General features: G+C 48.4%; 1 protein-coding gene across 12 annotated transcripts in view; it reads right to left on the bottom strand.

The window, feature by feature from the left end:
- LOC140403903 (activating transcription factor 7-interacting protein 1-like) overlaps positions 1–16,922 on the bottom strand; it is a 256,189-nt gene that overhangs the window by 148,826 nt on the left and 90,441 nt on the right. The window contains exon 1 of one of the 12 annotated variants that reach the window (XM_072492133.1): positions 2,804–2,893. The exons of the other annotated variants lie outside the window; for them this stretch is intronic. The gene's annotated coding sequence lies outside the window, so the exon portion shown is untranslated. Of the gene's footprint in view, positions 1–2,803; positions 2,894–16,922 lie in introns of those variants that run through there. 12 annotated transcript variants of the gene reach the window in all.

The raw sequence follows: 16,922 nt of genomic DNA, 5'->3' as shown, positions 1-16,922 counted from the left end.
AACAGCTTCAGTTTGATCATCCAAAATGCTCAAATCCAGTACTCAGTTCCTGCCCCCTAAAGTGCCTCATTAGTCACTTAATTTGACCCAAAGTCAGGCTGAATGAAATAGTTTCTTCTATTCCCACAATGTACTTTGTACTCTTGACAATTCCTTCATCCTGCCAGCTAACTCTCCCAACTATTTTCTCATGAGAAAAGTGCACAGATGGAATGCCACCTAACTGGTTTAATTTTTTCAGAGTATACCCGAGAACCACCACTTGCATACAGTAGAAAGAACAAGTCACAATCCCAACCTTTGGAGCTGAAAGTATTGTTTTGCGGCCAATGGGTTAGATAAGTTGCCAATATGCCACTAATGAAATGTTAAGACGGGAATTTTGAATAGCTGCACAATAGTGTGCAGAACTCACCAAAAGATCAGCAGAAACTTCCCTGGCCCTGCCCTTCCCATCTAACACATGGGATCTCGATATTCCAGGAAAGAAAACATTTAATCTGTGATAGGGTTTGACTGCAGAATACGAAGTGGGGTATGGTTAGGGCTGTTATAATTGCATGTCAGGTGCCATTTCTAAAAAGGCCATTTTGCCTGAACAAATATGCAGCAAACTGTAATATCATCTCTTTGGCTGTCCACCCCTCATAATGACACCAGAGGGCACTCTTGCTCACCAGCCCAAATTACAGTTTTCAACGACAGTAACAAGATCTCCTGAGCACGAGTGCATCAGTCACCGGAATTTTAAAAAATAACATCTTCAACCGTATTCGCTTGGTAATTACATTTTTCAACATGCATCTACAGGGCATTTGAACTGTTGAACGGGATGAACAAGCTATACCCCAAGACAGAAGGTAGCCCAAAGACGCAATACGCCCAGTTTTGAAAAGGAACCCAATTTATTCCTATAAGCAAGACTGTCATGGTTTACTTAAACAAAAGAAACAAGTTTTCACATTCTAAACTGGTTTCATGTTATTTACTTCCATTAAGAGGAACATAATTTACAAATTACATTTCACTGTTAACGTTCTAAACAGTATTTTTAAAAATCTCTGCAGCAATGCAGTTTTTAAAAAAAATCTCTGCATTAATGCATCGTCAATCATCTCTCATTGGTAGTCAAAACCCCAAAATAGTTTTTTGCACATTGTTATTTGGTTAACAGCAGGTCTTTTGGTAACGTACAATGAAATGCTGCAGAACATGCAACAGATCTTTCAAGCGGAGCTCACCATAATATAGCCGTGGCCATCAATGGTTTCAAAATTTTGCAAAAATTCGTTCCCTTATAGCGAGTGGATAAGACAAGTTTTTTGAAAATAAATTTAGAGTACACAATTCTTTCTTTCCAATTAAGGAGCAATTTAGCGTGGCCAATTCACCTACCCTGCACATCTTTGGGTTGTGGGGGCGAGACCCATGCAGACACGGGGAGAATGTGCAAACGCCAGGCAGACAGTGACCCGGGGCCAGGATCGAACCTAGGTCCACTGCGCCACCGTAATGCCCTGAGTGGATAAGACAAGTTGTGTTCACATTCACTTGGTGATTTAGGCAATCAGGAGGTGAGTTCCCTTTTGCCCTTTTTAAAAATTAAATTTAGAGTACCCAATTCATTTTTTCCAATTACGGGGCAATTTAGCATGGCCAATCCACCTACTCTGCACACTTTGGGTTGTGGATGCGAAACCCATGCAATCACGGGGAGAAGGTGCAAACTCCACACGGACAGTGACCCAGAGCCGGGATCGAATCTGGGACCTCAGCGCCGTGAGGCAGCAGTGCTAACCACTGCGCCACTGTGCTGCTCTCCCTTTTTGCCCTTTGATGGAATAAAGGGCATGTGACAATGATTATTTCCATGACACTAATCCTACCAAATTTTGCGACCGTTAGAACAGTGAAATGTAATTTGTAAATATTCTGTAATCTTCACCTTGAAATTTGAAGGTGATAAAAGGGAAATGCTAAACAATGATCATCCATCTGCCCTCCAGCACAAACACAGGAAGGCCTGCCATCACCGGTAGATAGGATCTACCCTCTGGGCTATTTACAGTAATCTATTTTACTGCAGTCAACAATTCCTGCAATATACTGTGTCACACAAAGGCCAAATAATCCAGAGCACTTGAAGGATCCGCCAGTGAGGGCTCTTCATTCAAAAGCTGATTAAATTCTCAAAATGAAAAAGAAAAGATAATGCAAGCAACATCTTAAATCACTGCCATTTCAAAAGCTTGTTCACACAAAGCTGTTAACTGCGAATTAAAATAAAATCAGAATAAATACACCCGCTTAACAAACCCAGTGCACGCTGGTTACAGGTAATCATGCTACTGATCTGCTGCTACCTCACCCTGCCTCCCGCACTACTTTACAACATTAATGTAAAATGCTGCCAAAATCTGACTCCAATTAAATCGATTACATCCATCCCATGATGCATCACGCATATTTTCCACTTTTAAAATCCTTGCTTGCTACAGATGATAAAATTACTTGGGGGAAGGGAAGGAGTCAATGGAGAAATAATAATTGCCCCAATTCTTCAATTTGAAATATCAAAATTGTTATATTTGTTAATTATTTAACTGGTGCGATGCACCCAGACCGCAGAGCTTTAATCCTGAAGCATGGAAAAGGCTGTTGTGTCAACAACAACAAAAAAATCCCTGATTGTGTACATATTTTGTTGGTAAATGTAGTTTGCAAAATATATATGTGCCATAAAATAAAGTTCAAAATAAATTTCCAAATTGTGGAGAAACAAATGTAAAAATTCTGGACATACCCATGAGGGAGCCCCCTGCAGCCATTTTGTAACTCAGTCAGTCGCAGCAACAGCAGCAAAAAGACCTCACCTTCTTTGAAGTCACAGCACTGGGTGGGGGAGGGGGGGGTGAATACCTGCTGCCTGATAGGTCTGCATAACCAAGCCTGCATAAGCCAATAAGGAAGGGACTGCTCAGAGCTGAGCAATCAGCAGTAAGCCCTGTGAGAGGTTTGCCTGGCAACAGACAGAGGGGTAAAAAGGAGGTGATTATATGGCAATGAAAGGAAGGGTGTGAAAAAAAAGACATATTGCTAGAAATTCGGTGACAATCAGATAGCTTGAGCCAGCTGTATAAATTGGCCATTTTTAAAATGTAAACGATCGCAAGAATTTTTAAAAATGCCCTTTCCCAACCCGATTTACTCAAACACACCTCTGTCCACTGCAGTAGAAAAAGCTTCGCTAATCAATTAGCATGATTAGAAGAAGCTACACATCTTTGCACAGGGATAACACGCTGCTTATAGAATATCATTCTGGATGCAACAGCTCTCTCAAACGCCTCAAAATCTCGCCCCATGAAACAGCTTTAAACATGCCAAGAGGCCAGACCATATTTGCCAAAACAGCAGCTAATACGCCACCTGTTTTCTTTTCACAATTCCCTCATGACATTTAGTTGAGTGACCTGACGATGCATTTCAAAATAACCTCCTCGAATACACATACAGCCTCGGCTCCCTCACGATCGCTTCTCCTCTCACCCACAACAAATACACGCAAGTTACATGTATACGCTCTTTGTATACACTCATGAGCATGGGCGCGGAAGGAGGAAGAGAAAGAGGCGAGAAAATATCTAGCATAGAATCACTTTCATGATCCAATTTTACATATTTGCAATTCTATAATCAATCACCACAAATACACCTATAAAACACTATTATAGTTAGAGCCACTAACATTTGAGATGTTCCCAATCATACACATTTATGGCGCAAGGAAGCACTAAGCCACCTATTTTTATTTGGATGCCTGAAGGTCACTTACTATACAACTGTCAAAACTGCTCTATGAATAATCTTGCACACAAAAAGAGATTAGAGTCCCTCCCTGCAACAGACGTTTCTCATGAACTTAGTCAAATTAAGTTGCTGCATCGTGTGTTGACATTGTAAATTGTGCTGGCGGGGGTGTGGGGGAGGGGGTTACTGTTTTGGCTGCACAGAGGGAAGGCAGGTGACTCTTTAAACCTCTGGTTAACACATTAGAACCCATGTAATTACCAGTACTTATATGCACTAAAACAAATCAGCAACTGCATTTACCACAAGATCTGTTGCTAACTAATTTTCATTACTTGCCAGTGATCAAAATCCAGAATAAAATGAATGGAGAGTTATAAATGCGCATGCATTGTTTATTGTTGGTGGGTGTAAATTTGGGAGAAAATGTGAAAAAGGAGAATAAAAATATATATATTTAAAAATGCGCATGCATGTATGATATATTATTCTAAACATCATAAACTAATAAACCGTACCACTGGAGGACCTGTATCCATTACAAGCTTTCAGAATTCTCCTTCATTCAGGTCGGTTTGAAGTGCTTGCTACATTAGACTCAGCAGCCTAACCCTTTCACAAGTACACAGAGTGGTTGCAGAGTACAGCAGGTATACCAGGTTTTGGCTCACGACAACGCAGGTTTCCTGTTTCAGTGTATACAAGAGGAATGAGACAAACTGTCATAGTCAAGTATTTGTTTGCCTCAAAATTAACAAATCACACAAGAAAAAGCCTTAAAATGGGCCTGATGATGGCAACCTACCAAATGCCACAAATCTGTAATTTGAAATTTGTTTAGTGCAATGAGGGGCAACATGAGGAACAGCGATCTCCAAGTTTCTTTTGGGCTATGATTCATAAGAATACTCAAACCTCAGCCACAAGTACAAGCAATCCAATGTAAACAAGGCTCAAGTGGTAATGAAAGGAATGTTTTACTAATAAAACAATATTTATATTTGATCAAGTAAAGAAAACAAAACACAAATAAAGATATCCAAGTTCGCTTTTTGATTTCTCCGTAAAACATTGGGATATTAACCCATTTTACATTTTTTAATGAAGCAAATCAGGATGGTTATAACCACTGGCTGTCTATCCATGCACAACAATTCAACAATTAGCTTCTCCAAAAGTCTTAATTATTGCCTCAAGCAGTAAATCATTGCAATAGGCACCACATAAATGCAGATTCCTATTATGAGTATGTTGGAACAGAGGAATTATACAGTAATTTGACAGGAGTTAAAATTATGAAGGTATGGCTTAGGATAGATGGAGTGGAGGCTAGGGTCCACAACTAATGCATTCCCAAGAGTTATAGCAGACAGTGTCCAGGTCCTAATAAGTGGTTACTGTCTAGCTCTAGTAAGAAAGGTTTTGACTGTATTTCAGTTGTCACATGCAGAGTAGGGATACTGTAACTATTAAGGTACGGTAGTTCTACCGTATTCACTTAGTCCTAGTGTATGACAGATTGATTGAGGAAGTCAGTCCTCCAAAAAAACTGAATTAAAAGCACCTTTTCATAACCATTGGATGCCCAAAGCAGTTTAGAACTAATGGGTGTACTTTTAAAGTGAATGTCATGATATCCATATTAATATTTCATGGTGCAATCACACACACTGATGGACAGGTAGACAGACCAATCAACACACACGCATCACAGCCAATCACCAGTGAGAGCACACGCATTATAAATCAGGGTACACCACAGTTCCCGCTCATTCTACCAGGAGATAGCTCAGAGCACAGAGCTCACAGCGCGCCACTCAGACATACACCATGTGCTGAGTGCCTCTCTAAGATAGTGCTAGGGCTGGGTCCACAGGTTAACTGGTGAAGTACGAACCACAGCCAGAAGTTAACAGTTGTTATTGTACAGAATAATAAAACAGTTGTACCATCTACAACAGTGTTGGTTCGTTTGTGGATCGGAACACCTAACACGACATGATACCAGGTCTGGAAACTCACCAGCGACTGAGAGACCTACCTGCATCTCTTCAGAGGTCTGCCATCCTGCGCCATGGACACCATCAGCCCACCGCAGCCGCTCCAAATAGCTGGAAATCTCGGTGTCAACTGGATGCTGTTTAAACAGCGATTCCAGCACTTCTTAGAAGCCACAGACAGGGAGAATGCATCGGACACCAGGAAGATCGCCCACCATCTCTCCACAGCAGGGCAACACGCCATCCACATCTACAACTCCCTGGCATTCGTGGAAGGAGAGGTACAAGACGAAGTACAAGACGGTCCTTCTAAAATGTGAGCAACACTTCTGCGTCGAAGTGAATGAGAGCATCGAGAGGTACCTCTTCCAGCAGCGCCTGCAGGGTAAGGATGAGCCTTTCAATCTTTTTTGACACACCTCCGTATCCTTGCACAGTCCTGTGGCTAGGAGGCCATCTCCGATTCCATGATTCAGGATCAGATAGTTTTTGGGGTCACCTCGGACACCCTACGCCAGCAGCTCCTCAGAATAAAGCGCCTCACCCTAGCCACCGCCATCGAAACCTGCGTCCTCCACAAAAACGCCACCAGCCGGTACTCCCAATTCCAGGCGGCCGAAGCAGCACGGCAGGGGTCCTACGAGCCCGAGCGGGTCCAGTCGATAGAGTTCTTCCCAGCCCGCGGCCCAGACGAGGGCGGCCATTTCGCGCGCTTTCCGAGGTCTCCCGCGCTTGTACGCGCCAAAAGAGGGGACGCGATGCGCAGGTGCGCTCTACGCAGGACCGCACCGCGCCTGCGCGGTGGCGCAACGAACGCCATGATGTCACGACGTGTGGCAACTGTGGATCCACACACTTAAAGCGGCAATGTCCAGCCAAAACTCGACAACGCCTCCGCTGTGGCAAGATGGGCCACTACGCTGCCTGCTGTCGAGCAGCTCAACCTGCCAACGCTCCGCAATTCCGCCAGCCTCGCAGGGACGTGCGGACCATTCAGCTTCCATACATCGAGTCATACCCTGATGACGTACAGACCGGTGATACCGACGACCGGGAACCCTTCCGCGTTGCGGTAATAGATAGAAATCGGATATCCCCAAGTAGGACCCACCAGCCGATGCCAGTGCACAGCGTTAATCCGGGCGATGAATGGTGTGCCACCCTAACTGTCAACCGATCACCAATCACATTCCGCTTAGACACTGGTGTCTCCGCCAATCTCATTGCATGGTCAGCTTTCCACACCTTGAAGGTCAAACCACCGATTCGGCCATCCCACTGTCAGTTGGTCGATTACAACGGTAATGTTATTCCGGCCATGGGGTCCTGCCAGCTCGAGGTTGCACACAATTCATACACAGCCACAGTGTCTTTTGAGATAGTTGGATCCTCGAAGGACTCTCTGCTAGGCGCACAGGCGTGCAAGATCCTCCACCTCGTTCAGCGGGTACACACTCTGTCTCCAGAAGGCACGTCCGATTTCCCGGATGCAGACTTTAGGGCGCAGCTCCACTCGCTCCTCGCCCACAACCTGGAGGTTTTCGAGGGCATGGGCACACTGTCCTACACTTACAGAATACGGCTCAAAGCGGACGCCACCCCGGTCATTCACGCACCTCGTAGAGTCCCAGCACCACACAAGGACAGCCTCAAGCAGCAGCTGCAGGACCAAGGAGTGCTTTCCCGGGTCACGGAGCCTACGCCATGGGTCAGCTCCATGGTGTGTGTAAAAAAAGCCCTCTGGCGAGCTCCGGATCTGCATCGACCCGAAAGACCTGAACAATATCATCATGAGGGAACACTACCCCATACCCAAACGGGAAGAAATCACGAGCGAAATGGCCTGGGCTACAATTTTTACCAAGCTTGATGCCTCAAAGGGCTTTTGGCAGATTCAGCTGGATCAGTCCAGCAGGAAGCTGTGCACTTTCAACACTCCCTTTGGCAGATACTGCTACAATAGGATGCCGTTTGGCATCATCTTAGCACCCGAGGTGTTTCATCGAATCATGGAACAGATGGTAGAGGGCATCGAAGGGGTGTGTGTCTATGTTGACGATGTCATCATCTGGTCCATCACACCACAGGAGCACATCAGTCGTCTCCAATGTGTCTTTGCTCGGATACGAGATCACGGCCTGCGCCTCAACCGAGCAAAGTGTTCTTTTGGCCAAACTGAGCTAAAGTTTCTGGGGGACCACATATCCCGGTCAGGGGTGCGTCCGGATGCCGACAAAGTGGCAGCTATTGCAGCCATGCCGCAGCCGGCAGACAAGAAGGAAGTGCTACGCTTTCTCGGGATGGTCAACTTCCTGGGGAAGTTTATTCCCAACCTTGCCTCGCACACAACGGCTCTTCACCACCTGATAAAGAAGACTACGGAGTTGCAGTGGCTGCCCGCACACCAGAAGGAATGGGTGGAGCTCAAGATCAAGCTCACCACCGCCCCGGTATCGGTGTTCTTCGACACTACTCGAGACACAAAGATCTCGACTGATGCCAGCCAGTCCAGCATTGGGGCGGTGCTCCTGCAACGGGACGACAATGCATTATGGGCCCCGGTCGCCTATGCCTCGCGGGCCATGACCCCCACAGAACAGCGCTATGCGCAGATTGAGAAGGAGTGCCTGGGTTTGTTAACCGGCATCGATAAATTCCACGACTATGTGTATGGTCTTCCGCAGTTCACCGTGGTGCCTGACCATCGCCCCTTGGTCGGCATCATACAAAAGGACCTCATTGAGATGACCCCTCTCCTCCAGCACATTCTGCTCAAGCTCCGAAGGTACGACTTCCAACTTGTCTACACCCCGGGAAAGGACCACATCATCGCAGATGCCCTGTCCAGAGCAGTGAGCACACTGCCCGAATCAGGGGGGTTAGTTTGTCAGGTCGACGCACAAGTAGCCTTCACATCGGCCAATCTGCCCGCTACTGATGCAAGTCTGGCCCACATTCGCCGTGAGACTGCGGCTGACACCCTTCTACAACGTGTGATGCGCCACATGACGGAAGGGTGGCTCAAGGGACAGTGCCCACAATTCTACAATGTCCAGGACGACTTGGCCGTCATTGATGGTGTCCTCCTAAAGTTGGACCGGATTGTGATCCCCCACAGCTTGCACCGGCTTGTCCTCGAACAATTGCACGAAGGCCATCTCTGGGTTGAAAAGTGCAGGCGGAGGGCCCACAAAGCTGTGTTCTGGCCGGGCATCAACGGCGACATCGTCAACGTGGTGCTCAACTGCCCCACCTGCCAAAGGTTTCAGCCGGCGCAACCCCGAGACACTTCAGCCCCATGAGTTGGTAACGTCCCCCTGGGCAAAGATGGGTGTGGACCTTTTTCATGCGCTCGGCAGGGACTAAGTCATTATAATTAACTATTTTTCCAATTATCCGGAGGTCATACGCCTGCACGACTTGACATCATCAGCTGTAATCAGAGCTTGTAAAGAAACCTTCGCTCCCCATGGCATTCCACTTCCCGTCATGTCTGACAATAGGTCTTGTTTTGCGAGCCAAGAATGGTCTTCTTTTGCCGCTTCATACGGCTTCACACACGTGACGTCCAGCCCTTTGCATCCCTAGTCGAATGACAAGGCGGAAAAGGGCACCCATATCGAGAAGCGGCTCCTCTGCAAGGCTGCTGATGCCGGATCTGACTTCTGCTTAGTCCTGCTAGCCTATCGCTCGGCCCCACTGTCCATATGTCGCTCACCAACCCAGCTGTTGATGGGTTGCACCCTCAGGACCACTGTGCCGTCCATTCATGTTCCTACACCCGACCATGCTCCAGTACTGCAAAGGATGCGACAGCAGCGTGCTCAGCAGAAGGTGACACATGACATTCGGGCAACACGCCTGCCCTGGCGCCTGGAGACAACGTTCGCATATACCTACCAGAGGGTGGCTGGTCGGCAACTGCCGAGATTCTCCGCCCCGTGGCTCCCCGCTCGTTCCTGGTTCGCATGCCTGTTGGCTCCATTCGCCGGCGTAATCGGTGGGCCCTTCGGCTGCTTCCGCGCTCGCTACGTGATCATGCACCGGTGCCACGCCCTCCTGTTGTCCCTGATGTCGACTTCGTGGAGCTTCCTGCCACTCTGCCTATTCCTCTATCGCCCGTGGCCAGGCCCATTCCTCAGCCGGTGGATCCTGACCCACCCTTGAGGCGGTCAACCCAAATTCGTCGCCCACCTACTAGACTGGACTTATGAGCCTGTTTGCACATTGGACTCACTGAATTGTTTTACAGTACTGTTAACGTGTTCCTTTCTTGTCGTTCCAGAAGTTCTCTCTCATCGTTTGCTGATTGCACTTGTTTTGTTATTGGTACAACCTCGTTGCTCTGTTGCACCTGACACCTTCCTATGTATATAATTTAGCCTCATGTACATGTTGTAAATATTGCGCACACATACTCAGCCGCACGCAGTACACACCAATATTTATTACCATGTAGGCTTATATCCTTGTGAAAAGGGGGGGATGTCATGATATCCATATTAACATATCGTGGTGCAATCACACACACACACTGATGGACAGGTAGACGGACCAATCAACACACACATCACAGCCAATCACCAGTGAGAGCACACGCACTATAAAACAGGGAACACCACAGTTCCCGCACATTCTACCAGGAGATAGCTCAGAGCACAGAGCTCACAGCGTGCCACTCAGACATACACCATGTGCTGAGTGCCTCACTAAGATAGTGCTAGGGCTGGGTCCACAGGTTAACTGGTGAAGTACGAACCACAGCCAGAAGTTAACAGTTGTTATTGTGCAGAATAATAAAACAGAGTTGTGCCATCTACAACCGTGTTGGTTTGTGTGTGTATTGGAACACCCAACACGACAGTGAAGGGTAGTCATTGTTTTATGTAAGAAATGAGGTAGCTATTGTAAGGTCGTATGTTGTTTCATGAAACAGTCTAAAGCTTGTATTGTTGAAAACATAACTATTAATAACATATAGTAGCGGATCAGACTACAATTTATATCAGCAAACCAGATGAGACCCCAACAATGTTTTAATTTGTAAGCTGTGAGGAAAGAATACTTCACTCAATGATTCCACTGACACCAAGGGGTCTTTTATCTCAAAACAAACTTTATTAACACAGAATTAACCCCATTAATATCCAAGGAGAACAAAAAAGATTTTGAATAAAAAAGGTGTTTTGGGCTTACGTCCCTATCTACTTCCAAAATGAACGAACACACACACACACACGCACGCACGCACACACGCACACACGCACACACGCACAATGCCACTTAAAACACTCAGTGGCTTACAGATTTATCCAGTGTCTCTGGGAGAGCTTTCAGAAAGCAAGGTTGAGAAACTCACTTTTGCTCAGAAACTGGAGCAGAATTCTAAAAGTAAAACTAACAAAATACACATGGCAAGGCATAAAGAGAGTGGAAGTAACCGAAGGGTTGGAATCTCTGAAAGTGGATAAATCGGCACGTCCAGATGGATGGTTTCCGAGGTTACTGAAGGTCAGGGAAGAGATAACACGTATTCGGAAGGGGAATTTCCAATCCTCACTAGATACTGGGGAAGTACCGGAGGACTGAAGAAATGCAAGCATGGTTCCATTGTTTAAGAAGGGACCAAAGGAAATGTCTAACAATTATAGGCCAGTTAGTCTTACATCGGTGGAGGGCAAATTGGTAGAATCAATCCTGAGAGATGGGATTAACTGTCACAGACTACTCAGGGATAGTCAGCATGGATTTCTTAAAGGAAGGTCTTGCCTCTCAAATTTGATTAAATTCTTTGAGGAAGTGACAAGAACAGTTGTTGAAGGTAGTGCAGTCGATGTTGTGTACATGGATTAACGTCCCACGTGGCAGATTGGTCAAAAAGTGAAAGCCCATGGAATACAGGGCAATGTGGCAAACTGGATAAAACGTTGGCTGAGTAACAGAAAACAAAGAGTAATGGTCGAGAGGCTGCCCTTGCAAATGGAAAGTTGTTTCAAGGGGTGTTCCACAGGGCTCTTATTGGGACCCTTATTGCGTGTTATATATTAACGATTTGGATTGGATTGGACTTGTTTATTGTCACGTGTACAGAGGTACAGTGAAAAGTATTGTACTGCGTATAGATCAGACAGATCATTCCGTACATGGAAAGAAAATACATAAGGCAAACATAAAATACACAATGCAAATACATAAACACAGGCATCTGGTGAAGCACAGTGTAGTACTATTCAGTAGATGTGAAGAGGCCAGTTCAGTCCATAAGAGGGTCATTCAGGAATCTGGTAATAGCGGGTCCGAAGCTGTGTTTGAATCTGTTAGTACGTGTCCTCAGACTTCTGTATCTCCTGCCCGATGGAAGTTGGACGAATGAATAAGCAGGGTGGGAGGGGTCTTGATTATGCTGCCCGCTTTCCCAAGGCAGCAGGTGGTGTAGACAGAGTCAATGGATGGGAGGACGGTTTGTGTGATGGACTGGGCTGTGTTCACAACTCTGTAGTTTCTTATGGTCTTGGGCCGAACAGTTGCCATACCAGGCTGTGATGCAGCCAGATAGGATGCTTTCGATGGTGCATCTTTAAAAGATGGTAAGAGTCAATGTGGACATGCCAAATTTCTTTTGTTTCCTGAGAAAGTATAGGCGCTGTAGAGATTTATTGGTTGTAGCATCGACGTGGGTGGACCAGGACAGATTGTTGGTGATATGCACCCCGAGGAATTTGAAGCTGTCAACCATCTCCTCCTCGGCACCATTGATGTAGACAGGGGCGTGAACGATACTGTGCTGTAGTCAATAACCAGCACTTCAGTTTTGTTGATGTTGAGGGAGAGATTATTGTCGTTACACCACTCCACTTTTCCCTCCTGTATTCTGACTCATCGTTGTTCAAGATCTGATCCACTATGGTTGTGTCGTCAGCAAACCTGTAGATGGTATTGGAGATAAATGTTGCCATGCAGTCATGTGTGTATAGGGAGTATAGTAGGGGGCTAAGTACGCAGCCTTGCTGGGCCCGGTATTGAGGATAATCGTGGATGGTGTTTTTGGATTGTGGACGTGAACATCGGGGACAAGATTGGGAAATTTTCAGACGGCATAAAGATTGGCCAAGTGATGGACAGTGTAGAGGATAGCTATAATCCCCAAAATGATATAGATAGGTTGGGAATGGGCGATAAAGTGACAGATGGAATTTAACACACATGCACTTAGAGCAGTCGAACAGTTATAGGAGTGCACAATAAATGGGAAGTGGGGCAGATAAGTACACAAGTGCCGAAAGGCAGCAGTTCAAGTAGACACATTTGTAAAGCAAGCATATGGAATGCTCTCCTTCACTGGCAGAGGTATAGAATATGTTGGTATTGTATAAAACACGGAGGCCACAACTGGGGTAGTGGGTGAAGTTCTGGTTACATTACAAGGAAGATGTAATTGATGATAAGGGAATAGCGTAGATGGGCTTTAGAGTGGTTTCACAGGTTGGCGCAACATCGAGGGCCGAAGGGCCTGTACTGTGCTGTAATGTTCTATATTCTTGGTGGAGAATTCTAGAACCAGGGGATATAGATTCAAGATAAGTGGCAGAAGGTGTAATGGGGACATGAGGAAGAACTTTCTTTTATGCAGAGGGTAGTGGGAGTAATTCGCTTCCTGAGTTGGTGTTGGAGACCCTAAATTCTTAAGTACCTGGATCTGCACCTCAAGTGCTGTAAGCTACAGGGCTATGGACCAGGTGCAGGAAGGTGGAAGTAGAAAGGGCACCTGGGTGTCCTCGAGCTGGCATGGGCAAGATGGGTTGAGTGGCCTCCTGTGCTGTAACATTCACAGTGCTGACGAGGTGCTATCTTCATGCTGACTTCTATCAGACTCGCACCTCCTGTGTAACTCCCTCCATGATAATAATAATAATCGCTTGTCACAAGTAGGCTTCAAGACTTCCGGTTGCGGCGATGCGGAGCTAAGCCGCACGTTTCGGCAGCTCCCGCTAGAACGGTCTTTTGGGCTCTCCAGAGGAGCCCCAACGGAACTGTTTTGATCAAATCTCGTGTGGGAAGGTGAAGTAAGGACCCCCTTCCGTCGTGTATGGAGGGGACTAGAAGTGGAGGGATGGAAAAAGAGGCTTTGGAGCAGTGGCAGAAACGAGGGGGAGAAAACAAGATAGCGGAGATCGAGCAGCATGGGGGCCGGACCAGGAGGAGTTTCTCGGGCGCTGCGTGGAGGAGCTTAAACAGGAGGTGCTGACGATCGAGGGGCTGAAGGCATCCCAGAAGGCCCAGGCGGTTGAGCTCTGAGAGGTGAAGGAAAAAAATAACGAGGACGAGATCTTGAGCCTGGAGGTGAAGATGGAGGCGCACGAGGCGCTGCATAAGCGGTGGGCCGAGAGATTAGAGGTCCTGGAGAACAGGTCGCGGAGGAAGAATCTCCGGATTCTGGGTCTCCCCGAAAGACTGGAGGGGGCTGATGCCGGGGCGTATGTGAGCACGATGCTCCATTCGCTGATGGGTGCGGAGGCCTCTCCGAACCCCCTGGAGCTAGAAGGGGCTCACCGGGTCCTGGCGAGGAGACCCAAGGCTGGCGAGCCACCAAGGGCGATAGTGGCGAGGTTCTGTCTCTCTCAGGACAGAGAGAGTGTCCTGAGATGGGCCAAGAAGGAGCGGAGCAGTAGATGGGAGAATGCGGTGATCCGAGTCTACCAGGACTGGAGCGCGGAGGTGGCAAAGAGGAGAGCTGGCTTCAACCGGGCCAAGGCGGTGCTGCATAAAAAAAGGTTGAGATTCGGAATGCTGCAACCAGCGTGACTGTGGGTCACGTATCAGGACCGACACCACTATTTCTAAACGCCAGAAGAGGCTTGGACCTTTATCCAAACTGAAAGATTGGACTCGAACTGAGGGACTGTGGTTGTGGGGGAGATGTTGACTGTATACAGGGTTGTAAATAGGGGTAAAGAATGTTTCACGGGTGGGACGATGGATGGGGATGGGGGAAGCGTTTTTGAAGGGGGGGGGGGGGGAGAAGAGTTGGGAATGTGGGCGTCGGTGCTGGAGGGAGGTGAGACACGGGGATGGGGGAATTGGGCTAAGGCCGCAACAGGAGCTGCGCCACAGGGGGCGGGGCTGGCTCAGGAAAGCACGGGCTTTTTCCCGCGTTAGGGACGGGGGGATGGAGGAGCGCAAGGAGGTGGAGGGATTTCCACACGGGGGGGGGGGGGGGGGTCAACGGGAAGGCGGGGGAAGCAGACTTACGGAAGTAGTATGGGGGGAGCAAAAGAGCTAGATTTGGATCTAGCGGGGAGGGGGGGGGGGGGGGGGGAGAGACAATAGGGTTGCTGCTGCATTGACCGAGGGGGAACTGAAAATGGAAGAGGTGGTCGGGGCGGGGGTTCCCCGTCTGGGGGACTGGAGGGTGCGGGAGACGCGGGCACGGGACTGGCCTAAAATAGGAGATGGCTAGTCAGCGGGGGGGGGGGGGGGGGGGGGGGGGGTAGCCCCCCCAATCCGGCTGATCACGTGGAATGTGAGAGGCCTAAATGGGCCGGTTAAGAGGGCCTGAGTGTTCGTCCACTTAAAGGGACTAAAGGCAGACGTGGTCATGCTTCAGGAGACACATCTGAAGGTGGCAGATCAGGTCAGGTTAAGGAAGGGATGGGTAGGACAGGTGTTCCATTCGGGGCTGGATGCGAAGAATAGAGGGGTGGCAATACTGGTGGGGAAGCGGGTGTCGTTCGAGGCCAAGAACATAGTAGCGGACAATGGAGGCCGATACGTGATGGTGAGCGGTAGGCTGCAGGGGATGGGGGTGGTATTGGTAAATGTATACACCCCGAATTGGGACGATGCTGGATTCATGAAACGGATGTTGGGGCGTATTCCGGACTTGGAGGTAGGAAGCTTGATAATGGGTGGGGATTTTAACACAGTGTTGGACCCAGCACTGGATCGCTCCAGATCTAGGACCGGAAAGAGGCCGGCTGCGGCCAAGGTGCTCAGGGGGTTTATGTACCAGATGGGGGGAGTAGATCCGTGGAGATTTGCCAGGCCTTTGGCCAGAGAATTTTCTTTTTTCTCTCATGTACACAAGGCCTACTCCCGGATAGATTTTATTGTTCTGGGCAGGGCATTGATCCCGAAAGTGGAGGGAACGGAGTATTCGGCCATAGCCATTTTGGACCACGCCCTGCACTGGGTGGAACTAGAGCTGGGGGAGGCGAGGGACCAACGCCCGCTGTGGCGGTTGGATGTGGGACTGCTGGCAGACGAGGAAGTGTGCGGGACTGTATCGAAAGGTATCTGGAGGCCAACAACAGCGGGGAGGTGCAGGTGGGAGTAGTGTGGAAGGCACTGAAGGCGGTGGTCAGGGGAGAGTTCATCTCCATCACGGCTGATAGGGAGAAGAGAGAGGGCAGGGAAAGGGAGAGGTTAGTGGGGGAGATTTTAAGAGTAGACAGGAGATATGCAGAGGCCCCTGATGAGAGACTACTCAGGGAGAGGCGAAGTCTCCAGACGGAGTTCGACCTGTTGACCACGGGGAAGGCAGAGGCACAGTGGAGGAAGGCACAGGGGGCGATGTAGGAGTATGGGGAGAAGGTGAGCCGGATGCTGGCACATCAGCTCCGTAAGAGGATGGCAGCGAGGGAGATAGGTGGAGTCAAGGATGGAAGGGGAACTACGGTGCGGAGTGCGGTGAAAGTGAATGAGGCATTCAAGGCCTTCTATGAGGAGCTGTATAGGTCCCAGCCCCCAGGGGGAAAAGAGGGGATGCGACGATTCTTGGACCAACTGAGGTTCCCGAGGGTGGAGGAGCAGGAGGTGGCTGGTTTGGGGGCGCCAATTGGGGTGGAAGGGCTGGTTAAAGGACTGGGGAGCATGGAGGCAGGGAAGGCCCCAGGACCGTATGGGTTCCCAGTGGAGTTCTGTAGGAAGTATGTAGACCTGTTAGCCCCGTTGCTGGTAAGGACTTTTAATGAGGCAAGGGAGGGGGGGACCCTGCCCCCGACAATGTCGGAGGCGACGATCTCTTTGATCCTGAAGCGGGATAAGGACCCACTGCAATGCGGGTCACATAGGCCGATCTCGCTCCTCAATGTAGATGCTAAGTTGCTGGCAAAA

This window comes from Scyliorhinus torazame, chromosome 29 (assembly GCF_047496885.1).
Source record: "Scyliorhinus torazame isolate Kashiwa2021f chromosome 29, sScyTor2.1, whole genome shotgun sequence".
In the NCBI taxonomy this organism is placed as follows: Eukaryota; Metazoa; Chordata; class Chondrichthyes; order Carcharhiniformes; family Scyliorhinidae; genus Scyliorhinus; species Scyliorhinus torazame.
The sequence above is the reverse complement of the archived record's forward strand: the minus strand, read 5'-3'. Positions and strand labels throughout refer to the sequence as shown.